Source organism: Lissotriton helveticus, chromosome 10, assembly GCF_964261635.1.
Source record: "Lissotriton helveticus chromosome 10, aLisHel1.1, whole genome shotgun sequence".
NCBI classification, from domain to species: Eukaryota; Metazoa; Chordata; class Amphibia; order Caudata; family Salamandridae; genus Lissotriton; species Lissotriton helveticus.
In genome coordinates this window covers 586,454,231-586,472,223 of record NC_136071.1, presented here as the reverse complement: position 1 = coordinate 586,472,223, position 17,993 = coordinate 586,454,231, and positions in this window count along the sequence as shown.

Genomic DNA, 17,993 nt, shown 5'->3' with positions numbered 1-17,993 from the left:
AAAGCCTGGCTCACTGCAAGAATACATGTACGTATGTGTCTGCAAACACATGAACTAACCAAATCATTCTCTCTCAATTTTCACAAATGCACACTGACTCACAGTGTGATTCTAGAAAAATAACAGTATCCATTGCACTTCACCGAAAGGATTACTACATGCTACTGATAGAGTCACTATGGGATTGTAAGAGCACTCACACAGTGTTTGTTGGAGTGTATAGATACTGACTGGGAAAATGTAGTCCTAAATCACAAGTGTGAAGGTGGTTAGACTACTACATGCATAGTGCATAGGAGTTTCAAGTACTGCGTACCTTAAAGTCTACCTCTCTGCAAGAGTACATGTACTTATATGTCTGCAAACACATCAACCAACCAAATCATTCTCTCTCAATTTTGCCAAATGGACACTGACTCACAGTGTGATTCTAGACAAATAACAGTATTTCTTGCACTTCACTGAAAGGATTACTACATGCTACTGATAGAGTCACTGTGGGATTGTAAGAGCACTCGCACGTTGTTTACTAAAGTGTATGGATACTAACTGGGGAATTGTAGACCCGAATCACAAGTGTGAAGGTGGTTAGACTACTACATGCATATCGCATAGGAGTTTAAAGTACTGCGTACCATAAAGCCTAGGTCATTGCAAGAGTAAATGTACCTATGTGTCGGCAAACACATCAACCTACCAAATCATTCTCTCTCAATTTTCCCAAATGGACACTGACTCACAGAGTGATTCTAGACAGATAACAGCATTTCTAGCACTTCACTGAAAGGATTACTACATGCTACTGAAAGTACACTATGGGATTGCAAGAGCACCCACACAGTGTTTACTGGAGTGTATGGATACTAACTGGAGAATTGTCGGCCTGAATCACAAGTATGAAGGTGGTTAGACTACTACATGCATAGTGCATTGGAGTTTCAAGTACTGCGTACCCTAAAGCCTGGCTCACTGCAAGAGTACATGTACTTATGTGCCTGCAAACACATCAACCAGCCAAATAATTCTCTCTCAAATTTGCCAAATGGACACTGGCTCACATTGTGATTCTAGACAAATAACAGTATTTCTTGCACTTCACTGAAAGGATTACTACATGCTACTGAAAGAGTCACTATGGGATCGAAAGAGCACCCACACGGTGTTTACTGGAGTGTATGGATACTAACTGGGGATTTGTAGGTCTGAATCACGAGTGTGAAGGTGGTTAGACTACTACATGCATAGTGCATAGGAGTTTCAAGTACTGCGCACCCTAAAGCCTGGCTCACTGCAAGAGTACATGTACTTATGTGTCTCAAACACATCAACCAACCAAATCATTCTCTCTCAATTTTGCCAAATGGACACTGACTCACAGTGTGATTCTAGACAAATAACAGTATTTCTTGCACTTCACTGAAAGGATTACTACATGCTACTGATAGAGTCACTGTGGGATTGTAAGAGCACTCGCACGTTGTTTACTAAAGTGTATGGATACTAACTGGGGAATTGTAGACCCGAATCACAAGTGTGAAGGTGGTTAGACTACTACATGCATATCGCATAGGAGTTTAAAGTACTGCGTACCATAAAGCCTAGGTCATTGCAAGAGTAAATGTACCTATGTGTCGGCAAACACATCAACCTACCAAATCATTCTCTCTCAATTTTCCCAAATGGACACTGACTCACAGTGTGATTCTAGACAGATAACAGCATTTCTAGCACTTCACTGAAAGGATTACTACATGCTACTGAAAGTACACTATGGGATTGCAAGAGCACTCACACGGTATTTACTGGAGTGTATGGATACTAACTGGGGAGTTGTAGGCCTGAATCACTAGGGTGAAGGTGGTTAGGCTACTACATGCAGATTGCATAGGAGTTTCAAGTACTGCATACCCTAAAGCCTGGCTCACTGCAAGAGTACATGTACTTATGTGTCTGCAAACACATGAACTAACCAAATCATTCTCTCTCAATTTTACCAAATGCGCACTGACTCACAGTGTGATTCTAGACAAATGGCAGTATCCATTGCACTTCACTAAAAGGATTACTACAGGCTACTGAAAGAGTCACTATGGGATCGAAAGAGCACCCACACGGTGTTTACTGGAGTGTATGGATACTAACTGGGGATTTGTAGGTCTGAATCACGAGTGTGAAGGTGGTTAGACTACTACATGCATAGTGCATAGGAGTTTCAAGTACTGCGCACCCTAAAGCCTGGCTCACTGCAAGAGAACATGTACTTATGTGTCTCAAACACATCAACCAACCAAATCATTCTCTCTCAATTTTCCCAAATGGACACTTACAGTGTGATGCTAGACAAATAACAGTATTTCTTGCACTTCACTGAAAAGATTACTACATGCTTCTGAAAGAATCACTATGAGATTGCAAGAGCACTCATACGGTGTTTACTGGACTGTATGGATACTAACTCGGGAACTGTAGGCCTGAATCACAAGTCTAAAGGTGGTTAGACTACTACATACATACTGCATAGGAGTTTCAAGTACTGTGTACCCTTAAGCCTGGCTCACTGCAAGAGTGCATGTACTTATGTGTCTGCAAACACATCAACTAACCAAATCATTCTATCTCAATTTTCCCAAATGCACACTGACTCACAGTGTGATTCTAGACAAATAACAATATAACTTGCACTTCACTACAAGGATTACTACATGCCACTGAACGAGTCATTATGGGATTACAGGAGCACTCACACAGTGTTTGTTGGAGTGTATAGATACTGACTGGGGAAATGTAGGCCTGAATCACAAGTATGAAGGTGGTGCATGGGAGTTTCAAGTACTGCGTACCCTAAAGCCTAGCTCACTGCAAGAGTACATGTATGTGTCTGCAAACACATTGACCAACCAAATCATTCTCTCTCAATTTTCCAAAATGGACACTGACTCCCAGTGTAATTCTAGACAAATAACAGTATTTCTTGCACTTCACTGAAAGGATTACTACATGCTACTGAAAGAGTCACTATGGGATTGCAAGAGCACTCACATGGTGTTAACTGGGGTGTATGGATACTAACTTTGGAATTGTAGGAATGAATCACAAGTGTGAAGGTGGCTAGACTACTACATGCATGGTGCATAGGAGTTTCAAGTACTGTGTACCCTAAAGCCTGGCTCACTGTAAGAGTACATGAACTTATGTGTCTGCAAACACATCAGCTAACCAAATCATTCTCTCCCGATTTTCCCAAATGCACACTGACTCACAGTGTGATTCTAGACAAATAACAGTATCCATTGCACTTCACTGAAGGGATTACTACATGCTACTGAAAGAGTCACTATGGGATTGCAATAGCTCTCTCACAGTGTTTGTTGGATTGTATAGATACTGACTGAGGAATTGTAGGCCTGAATCAGAAGTGTGAAGGTGTTTAGACTACTACATGCATAGTGCATAGGAGTTTCAAGTACTACGTACCCTAAAGCATAGCTCACTGCAAGAGTACATGTACTTATGTGTCTGCAAACACATCGAGCATCCATTCCACATATTTCATTACTGCATTTTACTATTAAAGCTAAACTCATTTTGCAAATACATAACCAATGACTATTTTCTAATTCTACCAAAATGTGAGAACCCAATAGGATGTTAATCATTTACATGTCTGCAAACGCATGAAGTACCAAAATGCTTCTCTCAGAGTGATTCCTAAATGCACACAGACTCACTGTGTGATTCCAAACAAGCAACACTATCCCTTGCATTTTTTCCAAAACGCATTTACTAGTCTACAAGACAAGGTGACTGCACACATTGCACAACATTTTCTGTTACACATTAGTATAGAGTGCTTCTGTCAGAATGATTCCTAAATGCACACAAGACTCACTGTGTGATTCTAGACAAACAACACTATCCCTTGCATTTTACCAAAACAAATGTCATAGTCTAGAAGGAGTACTGCATTTTAGTGTAGAAACTTGACTCATTCTGCAAATACATAAACAATGACTGGTTTCTAATTCTACCAAAACATGAGAACAGAACAATTATCTGTCTGCAAACACATGAAATACACAAATGCTTATCTCAGAATGGTTTCTTAATGCACACACACACTCACAATAACATTCTAGAGAAAAAAAAGTATTCCCTGCACTTTAGCAGGAGAAACACATTAGTATGATTAAAATCAAAATGGACCACATACATCCCCTCACAAATTAATAACTCACCTTTCAAATTGTTTTGTAGATTAAGAAGTATGTCAGTCACACATCATATTTTCTTGTACAGAATCTCTGTTCTGTACACCTCTCACCAACATCAAAGAATGGCAAAGTTTCCCTCTCATTTTACACACATATACACCTAAACATGAAATCACATCACTTCCCACATTAATTCAAAAGCAAACACATATTACTATTGGTTACACATTTCAACCCTTTCCAATTGACATAAATTTCAACCCTACCCCCAATATGCCTTCTACCTGTTACCATAGAAACAGTTCATAGAAAACTTAACTGAGCCAACAGATCAAAAGTTCACCACACAATGTTGCTGATCAAAACGGCAAGTGTGCTTGGCTTTTAAACATATCAGCTTTTCTTATGTAATGTTCCTTTCAAACAGTTTTTGTTAACCAATAAGAATCATGCTTTTAAAAAACAGAAACATGCACCCTAGTTTTCAGTGTAGAATGTTCTCAAACAACCAATCATTTCTTTTCTTTCTTCAAAACTGCATCCTATCCACAATTTTAGAAAATTCTTAGTTTTCAAACTGCCATTTTATTTACAGAGACCATCTGAGTGAATCCAGACCTCCCTTCAAGATGCTTAGAGTGTGGATTGTGGGAAACAGCTATATTTTCTGGAGCCAAAGGTATGCAGAAAACAAAGGAATTCACAAAGACCTAGGTTTGCCAAATGTAGACATTAAATGGATTGGACAAAGAGGGTTAAAGTGGCACCAATTGATGCCATTGGTTAAATCCTTTTTGCATCTCTAACACCCATACCTCATAATTGTGTACTGTGGTGCCAAAGACCTAGGCACTTTGACTGGGGTAAGTCTGGAAATGCTTATGAAGGACACCTTTGGAGAATTGATGTCACTTTTCCACCAAACTGCCTTTGTCTATTCTAACATATTCCAAAGGCAGAAATGGAATGGTCCAATCAATTTTGTCCACAAATTGAGAAAGCTAGGAAACAGGTGAATACATCTGTTTCTGCTTTTCTCCGAGACTATAGAATGGGCTCCATTTACTACAACAATCTGCGTTTCAATATGTATGGCATCTATAGGAGAGATGGTGTACATTTTACAGATGAGAGGAACAGAGTCTTCATCTTGAACTTTAGACTCTGCATAGGTACTTACATTTAGGTACTAAAATCTCTCAATAAACACAAGGGCTCTTTTTAGAGCCACCTAAGAACTAAATACATAAACTTGATGTATATCTGAAAAATATATATTTTTTTGCTTGGAGTCGTGCACCCAATGCGTACAAATCGTGCACCACACACGCTGGAGTCGCGCACCCTACAAGTTATGAGTTGTGCATCCAACGCGTATACACCACAGGGCCGCACTGAGCACCGCGCTGGGTGCGCAACTCCTAATTTCACTGTAAAAAAAAATAGCCCCTATCAGTAATTACTATTATCCCCAGGGACCCCATCCTCCAGGGCTTATGAATAACATTGGGGATGGTGGGGGGAGCCCCAATCCCTTCATGGTTCCAGCCGGTTCCCCGTGTCCTACGGTAGCCAGCATTGCTTTTCGACATGGGGAGCTGCTAACATGCAGCTCCCCGTGTGGAAAAGCAATAAGGTTTGGATTTTGAAAGAGAGAGCAGGTTTCGCTGCTCTATCTTTCAAAATCCAAACCACGTTTGCTATGGGAGGGCAGGAGACACTCGCCCCCACATAGCAAACAACAGTGTCCTGGGGGAAGGTACCCAAGGACACTGCAGGATCGGGCCCTGGGGGGGGGCAGTCCCCAGGGCCCTCGAGGACTCCAGGAGGGTGGCCACGCAGCCCCCTCCCACAATAAATAAAGCCCTGGGAATGGTGGTCCCTGGGGCTTGGAGAGGCCGTTGAGGCCCCACACAAATTATACTGGGAAGGGCATTTGAGCCCCTCCCAACAATTTATTTTATAGTCCCGGGGGTGGCGGTCCCCAGGGTTTAAGGGGGTCCTCTGGGCCCCCTTTAAATTGAATAATTTTGCCCCGGGATTTGGCCACCCGGGGGCTAATTATAAAAGAAGCTCCGTTCTATTTTTTTTTTATGGCAGGATCCGCGCACCCTGCGCGCACTTTGTGTTTTAAAACAAAAAAGAAATTTGGGGGGCCTGGGAGTCCTTCTGGGACCCCCTAAGCAGGTCTAGAGTGTCAGGGTATTTCTACCCTGCCCTCTTTATAAATTTTGCACACATATTCCACAGACTTCTTCAGCCTCGCTTCTACAGAGGCACAAAATGGCTGCCAACAGTTCCTAGTTTCGAATGTTGACAACCACTTGACAGCCAATTGGCATTCATCGCATGATCGGTAGGGTGCGCTCAGTGTGCTGCGCGGCCATAGATATATACGTACTTTTAACTGTAATTTTCTCAGTAACTACTGAACAGATTGACACCATTTAAGCATAAAGCTGAACAGAGGACTACCTCTTTGCCAAATTTGGAGTAATTCCGTTCAGCAGTTCAGGCTGTAGCTGCGGCTAAAGGTCCAATGGGAAATTGCATGGGTAAAACAAGTTTTGGGACCCCCATTATTTTTGGGCCCCCGCTACACTAATCATCCCGAGACTTTCAGGATAGGAGCAGACTGGAGCTGACCATAAGTTTTGAAAATTTCACGAAGATTGTTTAATCGGTGCCAAAGTTATTTGGAATAGAATGTTGCGGATTTTCCTTTGGAAAATAGGTCCTAACTATAACTACCTGTAATATATATACCACCATTTAGTGCACAGAATCCTTTATTAGGTTGCGCTCAGTCGGCCATTACTTGTTTCAGCACCAGAGTACCTTGATCACATGTAACAACAAAAGAATAATGCTGTTCACTGGGGATAAGAAGGGTGAAGCAGTGCGTAACCAAGCCCAACCAACCGGTAAGGCACAGAAGGTGGGAAGGGGAGGGGGAATTCCCCTTCCGGAACTACAACCCTCACACACCCAGCAAGCTAGGTGTCATGCTTCATCATTTGGGTTTTGCTCCTCGTCAAACTGGCACTGCAATGTTTGAGGGGCTCTTTATCAGAGATCTTTTGTTCCTGCCAATTGGTGCATGTGGGTATAAGGGTTTTAGTGAGAGTGCAGACGTGTCTGTGATAGTGGGAATATTAAAAAAAGTTAGTAAATCCAGAGGGATTTTTTATTGGTGTGGTTCACTACTTTAATAAAAACAGTGAGTAGAGTGGGACACGCTAGTGCTATGACCCAGTGGTGTTTCAATCTACCTAAAGGTCATATATATATGTATATTACCTTGATCACATGTATGCATCACCTGACTGCTTTTAAACCCAAACCTTTTTTCTTTGTGGCTTTTTTTCTTTCAACAGTTCTCTACTTGCTTTCCACACCATTTAAGGTGACAGTGCATATAAATAGCCATGTGATAATGCATGAACAATGTATCTGGTTTTACAATTGTTTCCAGTTTGTATTTCACATGAATTTTTTTCTCGAAGATCGTGGTCTGAATACCATATTGCTTTTGTTATCATGTTTCTATCACATCAATTTCTGCAATCTAACGCAATTAGTTTGTAAAGTGCTAAGTGCGATATGATGTAATTACAGTACTGTAACCGGGGGAGCTAGTCGCCCCAACGATTAACAACCCCCAGAACTCTGATCGGGGATACAAACCATGACTCACGCCTCTTGTCTCAACAGTCACCCGAGCAGCAGCAGGAGTGGTGGCAGTCCGACATGCCGTGGCCGGAATCCGAAGAAGACGAGGAGAGCGGTTCCTTTAACTGGGCAAAAGCTGGAGAGAGGGCGGAGCCTGTCACCACGTCAAAAGCCGAGGTGAAGTTGGATCAGGTGTGCTTGTTCACCGGAGGACGTGAGAATCGAGGAGAGGAGACGAGTGGTGTGTTGCAGGAGAAAGACGGAGCCTTTGGAGGAGCGGAGAGAGCAGAGGAGCCAAACGAAAGAACATCGACGGGAAGCAGGACGGAAGGAGAGGAGACCTCGGCGCTACAAGAGCCAGGAGGCCAATGACACCATGAGCCACCCAGCCGCATGCTAGGAGGAGGCGTGTGGCTCCGCGAGGTATGTGGACGTATAGCAGGTTGGGGGGGACGCAAGGGTGGGTCTGTGACATGACCGCTACCCTGGGTTGTTTTGCCGGTGTTCCCGTCCCCGCACTGCCCTGCCCTTCACTTTCGCTCGTAGACGTGATGTCACCATAGGTGGGTCCCTCACTCACTTCCCCTGCACTAAGTGTTCTAGACGATTGAACTGATACTTGTCCTCTCCTTTCTCCCCGCCTCAAGCGTGCTGTGGGCACCGCGGAGCCGAGAGACGAAATACCTGAGAAGCCCTGCCAGAACAGCAAAGGCCGATGACGTTTCAAGGAGAAGACGACGAGCGGATCAAAGTCGTTCCCCCAGAAGAGTTTCCTCGCTCCCTACTTGCACTGACTACTTGTTGTCAAAAATAAAGCAACCGTTAACCAAGACCCGTCTCTTGCCCCTTCCTACCGCTACCGTTACAAGTACATATATATAGATGCCGAAAATAGATATACACATTTATATAAATAAATAAATATCTTAATATACAAATATTGAAATAAATAAGTTAATAAATAGATAAATATATATTTCTAAAAAGTTTCTTTGTCAATACTTTCAAAAATATATCTATTTACATCATTCAACTTAATTTAGATCCTGGGTATATGTATGTTTTGGTATTCTCCTTATTCTATGCTCATGGTCTACCATTCATGCATATGAGATTTTTTTCCATTTTTTAGAGCCACAGAAGCCTCTGTCCTCAATAAAGTGCAAAATGTGAAGAAGGATTTCATAAATGTGAAAATTAGTCCATAAAAATCATCAAAACAAAAAACAACACTTAATGCCCCGCCTATAACCATAATTATTTTAATTTAAAATATTTTAGCTCACATTGAAACTAATTTCATTTTTGCCTAATGCAAAAACATTTTTTTATATCAAACTCCCACCTTAGCTGACCTCAAGGGATTGTTATTACTTCTCGAAACAGTTTTTCAATTTATAAACATGTGTATAATGTTGAGGCCATTTGGGTGTTTGGAATCAAGTTCTAAAATATATCTGGTTTCCAGATTCCGGAGAGCACCCTCTCTGTCTCCACCTCTTTTGTTAAAGGGTACACTGTCAATATTATAGCATTTTAAGAACTTGGGATCTGCTTGATGGGTTTCATTAAAGTGGCGAGCAACAGGGTTCACCGGATCGTGATTTTTGATTGCTCTAATATGTTGCAAAATCCTTTTGTGCCCCTGCAGCTTGATACTTGCCACATACGTAAGCCCACAGGGACACTCGAGGATATTCCGTATTGCAAGTCAGAGATTTTGTGATCATGTGGTCTCCTGCCCCAAATGCTTTCGCAAAGCTAGTGGTGTTCACCCTGTTCTGGCAGGCTTTGCAGGTTTTACACCTAAAAAAAACTTTCTTTGACTAAACCAGTTTGTTTTTGGTTGTTCAATTGGGTTATTTACCACTAATTTATCTCTCATATTAGGGGCCCGTTTATTGGTAATAGATGGTCTGAGAGGTAAGGTAGGGCCCAAGACAAGATCACTTTTGACCAATGGCCAATTTCTTTGTATTATATGGTTAACTTCTTTCTGTTGATTACTGTACCCTACAATCATTCTGAATTATTTTGCAGGTTGATTTTCAACTATTTCTGTTTGTACTACAGTATTCACATTAATATTGGTCTTAGGTCCTGCTAGTTTTAAAAGTTCATCTCTATTAGTTTGTTTACTTTTCAAAATGGCGCCATTAATGCAGTACTGTACCATCGGGCTAAAAACCTGTTTTCTCATTCCTGTTGTGCTTTTGTTAATTCTTTTTTAGTGCTGCAGATCCTTTTTATGCGTAGCATCTCCCCATAGGGGATGCTTTTAACTAAGTGTTTTGGATGATGGCTCTGCGATGTAATACTGCATTAACTGCGCTGGGTTTTATATGCACCTTTGTTTCTATTTTACCATCTTCGATATAGACGTCTACATCTAAGACGAGGACCCGTTCAGCACTAATTTATTTATTTATTTATTTGTGTATTTTATTGAGCGCACAGCTCCCCCGACAGGGCGTCCCATAGATCTGGAAACAGAGGACGCAACAAGAAAGGAAAGAGTGGGTTATAAGCAAAAGAGATGGGTCTTAAGGGACTTTCGAAATGCAGATTCTGTCTGACAAGCACGGAGGGCAATCGGGAGCTTGTTCCAGCGCTGAGTAGCACAAACTTCAAATTTCTTCCCTCCTGAACGAGTTCTTTTAAATCTAGGGGTTGCGAGAAGAAGTTGGGAATTTGAGCGCAGTGTTCTGGCATTTTGATATGGACGTAGGCTGCTTTTCAAATGGGCTGGTCCTTTACCCTTAGAAGCTCTATAGGCCAGTGTCATGGCCTTAAATACGCATCTCTTAGCAATGGGTAGCCAGTGCAATCTGCGGAGATGTGGAGAAATAAGTTGTCTGGGAGGGATTCTCTCCACCAGACAAGCAGCAGCGTTTTGAACAGTCTTGAGTTTATTACATAAACCTGCCGTAATGCCCAGGTATAGCGCATTGGCGTAGTCGAGATGAGAGGTTATCAATGCGTGGACCACAGTCTTACGGCAGTCAGTAGGCAGATAGTTAACCACTTGGATGCTAAGGGGTGTGCGAGTAGGTCCATTGACTTTCCATTGAAATCAATGGAAACTCCATGACGAGTTACCCTTGTCATTAGCACTGAAGGGGTTAATGAGCCTATTTATTGTTTTGATCTTAGCAAAACAGGATGCTGCTACTGTTTGTACCTGGGCATTAAAAGTAAGTTGGTTGTCCCAACGGACCGCCAGGTTCCTGACAGAGTCTTTAGGTATGGGGGCTTGACTCAAATCTCCAGGCCACCAAAGGCTGGATTCCAGAGGAGACGTTGTATTAAAAAACAAGATCTCCGTTTTTCCTGCATTAAGTCTTAAGGAAATAGAGTCCATCCATTTAGAAATATCCTTAAGGGAGGATTTCAAAGGGTCAAATGCAGAGGCAGAGGGCTCATCAAAGGTAAAGAGTAGCTGAATGTCATCAGCGTAGGAAGTAGTTTTAATCCCAGTCCGCGCAATCATTTTGGCCAGGGGAGTAAAGTAGACATTAAACAGGAGCGGGCTCAAGGAAGAGCCCTGAGGGACTCCCCATTTAAGTGGTCTGGCGGGGGTAGTATAGGGAGGGGTGTATACCTGCTGCGCGGGGTCAGATAGATAGGAAGTGATCCATTTCAGCACAGTGCCGCCTATGCCTAGGTCCCCAGCCTCCTCAGCAGAGTCTTATGAGAGACGGTGTCAAATGCTGCTGAGAGATCCAGCAGCACTAACACCGCCCTCGACCCACGGTCCAGCGTCCATTTCACTGAGTCAGACATTTCAATCAGGGCTGACTCCGTGCTGTGGCCAGACCGGAAGCCATGCTGAGAGTCATGCAAAAGCCCATGGGATTCTATGTAATTGGCAAGCTGGGAATGTGCCAATTTTTCCAGGATCTTAGCTGGAGCAGGCAGAAGATATATTGGCCTGTAATTACTCGGATTGTCCGGATCTGAGTTTTCAGGATGGGAACCAAGGAGGCATGCTTCCATTTGGCAGGAAACCTACCCATTCTCAACGAGTCGTTCCAAATGTGGTTGAGGATGGGGTTAAGAAGAGCTGCCAATTTCTTATATTGCTTCGCCGGCCAGGGATCATTCGGTGATCCGGATTTACAATTAAGTAGTTCTGCAATGGTGTCAGCTTCAGATATATCTGCAAATTCTAAAAGGGCAGGGGGCCGTGTATTCTGAGTAATAGGTTCTTCCTCCAATTCTCCACAGTTGGAAATAGGGAAGGAGGCATATATGTTCTCGATTTTTTCCTCAAAAAATTCCGATAGTTTGTCACAGAAAGACTGGGTAGCAGGCTGGCTCCGAGTCAGCGCATGAGGGTCCGTAAAGGATCTAACAATGCTGAAAATCTCCCTGGCGCTATGACTGGCTTTGTTAATTCTGGAGGCCAAATAGTCCTTTTTATGCTCCACAATCAATCTGCGGTATTCCTTGAGGGCCGTCTTGTAAGTAGCTTTGCTTTCCAAAGAGTACTTCTGCCTCCAAGTTTGTTCAAGGGTTTTACACGAGGCTTTTTTCTGACGAAGCTCGTCGGAATACCAAGGAGCAGATGGTACTGCCCTGTAAGTTTTAATAGGCTTCAGAGGGGCCAATGCCTCCATGGCCTGGCCGATCCAAACATCCAGATTGTCAATGCGCCTGTCAAGATCTGACGCAGGAATAGGCTGCGAGTTTTTTAAATGTTCCTGGAGTGATTCTAGGGTGATACGACTCCAGTTTCTCCCTGATGCCTTAGGAATCAGTGAGGGCCTATCTGGATAAGGAATGTCAATCTTAAAGGGGATGAGAAAATGATCTGACCATATGACTGGTACGGGATTAGCTATCTGGATATTTGTCAAGTTGGAGCAGATCAGGTCCAGTATGTGTCCAGCTTTATGCGTGGGTAGTTCTACCTTTTGGGCTAAACTGAATGCCGCCAACATTGAGACAAAACTATTGCTATGGGGCAAGACTCATCATTCACATGGAGATTAAAGTCCCCTAAAGCAGTGAAATTAGCATAACGTGTGCTAATCTGGACGATGTAGTCCGCCAAGACCGGCAGATGTGTCGTACTAGAATGAGGGGGCGGTAGATCAATACTCCAGAGCAAGAAATGGAAGGGGATATTTTGATGCTGAAAGGCAGTCCCTCAATGCAATCTATTTGGTCGTATGGAGGGATAGTAACCGTCCATTTGGACTTATGAATAAGTGCAACACCACCCCCCTGTTTGCCATTGGTTCTGTTAGAACAGATAATGCTGTAGCCTTCCGGCATGGCGAGGGAAACAGTGGGGTTCGTGGTATCATTCAGCCACGTTTCAGTAAGAAAAAGAAGATCCCAATTATTGTCCTGTAGGGACTGCCAGATGTCAATGGCATGTTTAACCAGCGATCTACAATTGACCAGAGCCACTTTAAGGCTCATGGAGGAACCTGATCCCCGAGAGAAGTTGGGGCTCCGAGCGTGGGCCTGACTGTTTCTTAGTTCGTAATGAGAAAGATGGAATTCACAGTCCCTACAGGAATAATCCTGGCTCCAAGCATCAGGAGTAAGCAGAGGGCTGTGAGGACACCGGAGGGGTCTCAGGGCCATCAACTCTGAACGCTTGTAGATCACCCCGGCGTGGCTAGAGAATCGGGCAGGGGGACCGGCCCCGGCCGCGTCATGGTCGCGGATGGGCGCAGACGGGCTTGCCTATGGCGCGCCCGCTGCACTCGTCCGCTGCGCGGCCAAGAGAAAGCGGCCATATCTAGGAGGGGAGGGTGGGAGGGGCCAGGCAACTGTACCTCCAACCGTCCAGTTCCCCCAAGATGGCGGCTCGGTGCAAGGAGACCTCCACGACAGCGCCAAATCGGCTGCGCGGTGTCTTGGGAGGGGTGCAGCCCTATCAAGAGTAAGTTTCAGAAGTAAATTGTAAATTCAAGTAATTTTGGTTAAGCTGATGGATAAATTCAGTCGCCTCAGATTTTGTACCATGCCAAATTAAAAACAGGTCGTCTATGAAACGCATTACGACTGCGGGCGCGTGAGTTATAGTTAGCTGAATTAACTATAACGGGGGAATTTCGATGGTTTTGTATGAGTGAAATGTCCAGCTAACTATAACATGTGTGAAACCTATGGTTTTTTCAGTGAATTTCTAAGGTTATTTCAATGCTAATTCCTAACTATAACGTGTGTGAAACCTATGGTTTTTTCAGTGAATTTCTAAGGTTTTTTAAATGCTAGTTTTGATCTATAACATGGCTGAAACCTATGGTTTTTTCAGTGACTTTAAAAGGTTTTTTAAATGCTAATTTTTAACTATAACGTGGCTGAAACCTCTGGTTTTTTCTGTGAATTTCAAAGGTTTTGTAAATGATAATTTTTATATGTATTATTTGTTATATTTTTTTATACTGATTTACTACATTATTTTAAACTATTTATTTTTAGATATTTTATTTTTTAAATTACATTACATATTTTTAATATAAATTGAATTTTTCTTTTTTTTAAATGTTGAAATGGTAATATTAATATTTTTTTAAATATTTTTTAATTTATATATATTTTATATAGCAGGCAATGATATTCTATGTAAGGAAATTCAAGTTACTGGTAAGTACAGTTAAATTTACTTTTCAGGAATAGTTGTGAGCTAGATTGGGGAATTAATTCCTCTTCAGTCCTGAGGTCCCCTGTGAGCCAACTAGCCCACCAGGTACCTCCAGTATGCGCCAGGCAGCTGTGTTGCAGAGAGTCGTTCAAAGGGCATACCCCCTTTTTACAACACTGCAACACAGCTCCGTGGCGCTTACTGGTGATACCTGTTGGACTAGTTGCCCCCTAGGAGAACTCTGGATTGAACAGAAATTAATTCCCCAACTTAAAACACGCCTCAGGGCATGTTTGCACTCACATCACCTCAAGCCTTGCCCCCTACCTTCACCACTGTGCTAACGCACCCTGTAGAGTATTCTAAGTTGGGGGATTAAGTCCCCTTGCAAACTGGGGGTCCCTGGGGGCCAACTAGCCCAATGGGATCCTCCAGTATGCGCCAGGAGGCTGCGTTGCAGAGACGTGTAATGAGGCCACGCCCCTTTTTACACCTCTCTGCAACGCAGTCCCCGGGCGCGTTTGCAGAGGGGGAACTAATTCCCCTTCCATAATGGGTGTCCCTGTGGGGGCCAACTAGCCCACCAGGAATCTCCAGTATGCTCCCAGGGGCTGCATTGCAGAGAGGTGTAATGAGGCCATGCTCCTTTTTACACCTCTCTGCATTGCAGCCCCCAAGCGCGTTTGCAGAGGGGGCACTAATTCCCCTTGCATACTGGGGGTCCATGGGGGCCAACTAGCCCACCAGGAACCTCCAGTATGTGCCAGGGGGCTGCACTGCAGAGAGGTGTAATGAGGCCATGCCCCTTTTTACACCTCTCCGCATTGCAGCTCCCAGGCGCGTTTGCAGAGGGGGCACTAATTCCCCTTGCATACTGGGGGTCCATGCGGGCCAACTAGCCCACCAGGAATCTCCAGTATGCTCCCAGGGGCTGCATTGCAGAGAGGTGTAATGAGGCCATGCCCCTTTTTACACCTCTCTGCATTGCAGCCCCCAGGCGCGTTTGCAGAGGGGGCACTAATTCCCCTTGCATACTGGGGGTCCATGGAGGCCAACTAGCCCACCAGGAACCTCCAGTATGTGCCAGGGGGCTGCACTGCAGAGAGGTGTAATGAGGCCACCCTCCTTTTTACACATCTCTGCAACGCAACCCCCTGGTGCGTTTGCAGAGGGGGAATCAACTCCCCTTGCATACCGTGGGTCCATGGGGGCCAACTAGCCCACCTGGAACCTACAGTATGCGCCAGTGGGCTGCGTTGCTTTGCCCTGGGGGCTGGGGGTCCCCGGGGCAGTGTGGGGGGATTGCCCCCCCACTTCTTTTTCACTATGCCCCCAGGATTTGGTCCCCGTGGGGGGTAATTAAAAAAAAAGCAGACCGGGTTTTAAAAAAAAAAAAATTGGGGGCCTTGGGGTTCCTTGTGTGACCACCTGAGCAGGCCTAGGGGTTCAAGCTGTTTCTACCTTGCCCCCTTTTTGCGGTCTACAGGTTTGTTTTTCCGCTTTCTTGTGCCTCGGTCTACCGAGCACAAGATGGCTGCCAACACTTCCTGGTTGGAGTGTTCACAGCCAGTGAGCGTGCAGCTCAGACTCGGAAAGGTACACGTATGGTACTCGTACGGTACTCGTAGCCCGCGTACTCGTAAAGGCACTGTTGAAATAGTTCATTGATTTTAATTGGTTCTTTCTTAACCCCTTCAGCGTGGCGCGAATTTTCGCGCTGTGCTGAAGGTTCTATTGGGCCAACGGACTCACAGGCCAACCGACGCTCATGACGGAACCGTTCCGTCATGAGAATCGAAGAGGTTAACCAATAGGAAGGCAGCATGCTCTGTAGGGCTGTCAATGGAGAGCAGACAATTCGAAAATACTCTGCTTTGATGCCAAAATGATACCATAATTGATTACACATGAATGTGAGGCATCTCCAGCCAGTCCAGCCGAAATTCAATCTGCTGCTGCCATCAGTATGCCAGAAACGTCCCTCACCTGGCGCCGGTAGCAATACACATATATATATATATATATATTACCTACTGGCGGTCGCCAGTAGGTATATATAGTTAGGATTTTTTCTCTATGGGATTTTTGAAAATTCTATGTCGAATAACTTTGGCGTTTGAGGACGGAATTGGCTGAAATTTTCAGAAAAATTGAACATTTTGTTTCTGAGCAGCCCCTGAAAATTTGGGGGGGTTTCGTCAAGGGGGGCCTGAGAAAAAAGGGGGGTCCCAAAACGCGTTTTTCTCATGTTAATTTCCATAGGGCGGTTGGCCTCACTTTTAGCCCGAACGGCTGAATGGATTTACACGAAACTTGGCTAAATTGTAGGGACTGTTAGTCCGATGTGCCTTTGCTAGGTTTCAATATATGTGCTCCAGTGGATTTTGATAAATTAACGTTCAAAAAAATATATATATCTGTAACAGCACTCCGGGTAGCGCTCCGGTTCGCGTACCTGACGCGTAACGGAACTTCGCGAAGCGAAGCTGATTGGCTCTCCGGTGTCTGTCAACATTAAAAACAGTCCGGAGCAGCCGCCATCTTGTCTCTCGGTAGGTTCGAGAGACAAGAGGTGGCCAAAACAAAGGGGGAAATGACCATAAGGGGGCCTAGAAGATCCTCCCTGACCCTCTAGGTTTGATGTGGAGGCTTTAAAAGGGCCCCCGCGGGGCAAAAAAAAAAATATATATATTTTTTTTTGGGGAGCGCCCGGTACGCGCACCGGGAATCGGTCTGGGTAGCGTACTATAAGGAAAAAAGAATGATAGACTATGATATTTTGAAATATTGTATGTTTATTGATTGTTCTTTTTGTTGGTTTTTTTTATTTATTTTTTATTTAAGTAGCAGTATTTATGATTATTAAATATAAATTTATTTTTGGGATTGTGCACAGTATACTATAAGTCTAACTTTACATTATAATCAATTTGGTACTAGTTTATGAATTACATATAAAAATGATTAAAGACTCAAACAATTTTTTAATATTAAATATAATTTTATTTTTCTGATTCTTTTTCAAAATTTAATAGAACGTCTAACATTTGACTGTCCGATATGTCCTCTTGTTGAGTGAACATAACTTCCCACATTTGACCGTCATCATAATGAAGTAACAAATCCACAGATTCTACACATTGTAGAAGTTCATGGTCTCGTGATACATCCATGAATTCCAAGTCAATGGGTTCAATGATTTCCTCATTGTTCATGTCTAGGACAATTTCAAAGGAAACGTTCTGTTCTCCTTCCATTTTTGTGCTGAAATTTGCATAAAAAATAAATATATCAGTAGAGATAGGGCACTGTTGGGTTTAAGTTCAGACAGGTACTTTTGAGGCGTGAAGTAGTACTATTAAAAAGTGCTTGTGAAAAAGCCTAAGTAAATTCATAATTATACCACAGAAACCTAAATCAATCCATAATTATAATAAACAAGCATTTTTCAATGTCTAACTCTTACAGAGGGATAGTATATAACTATCTGAAAATGTTTTCAAATT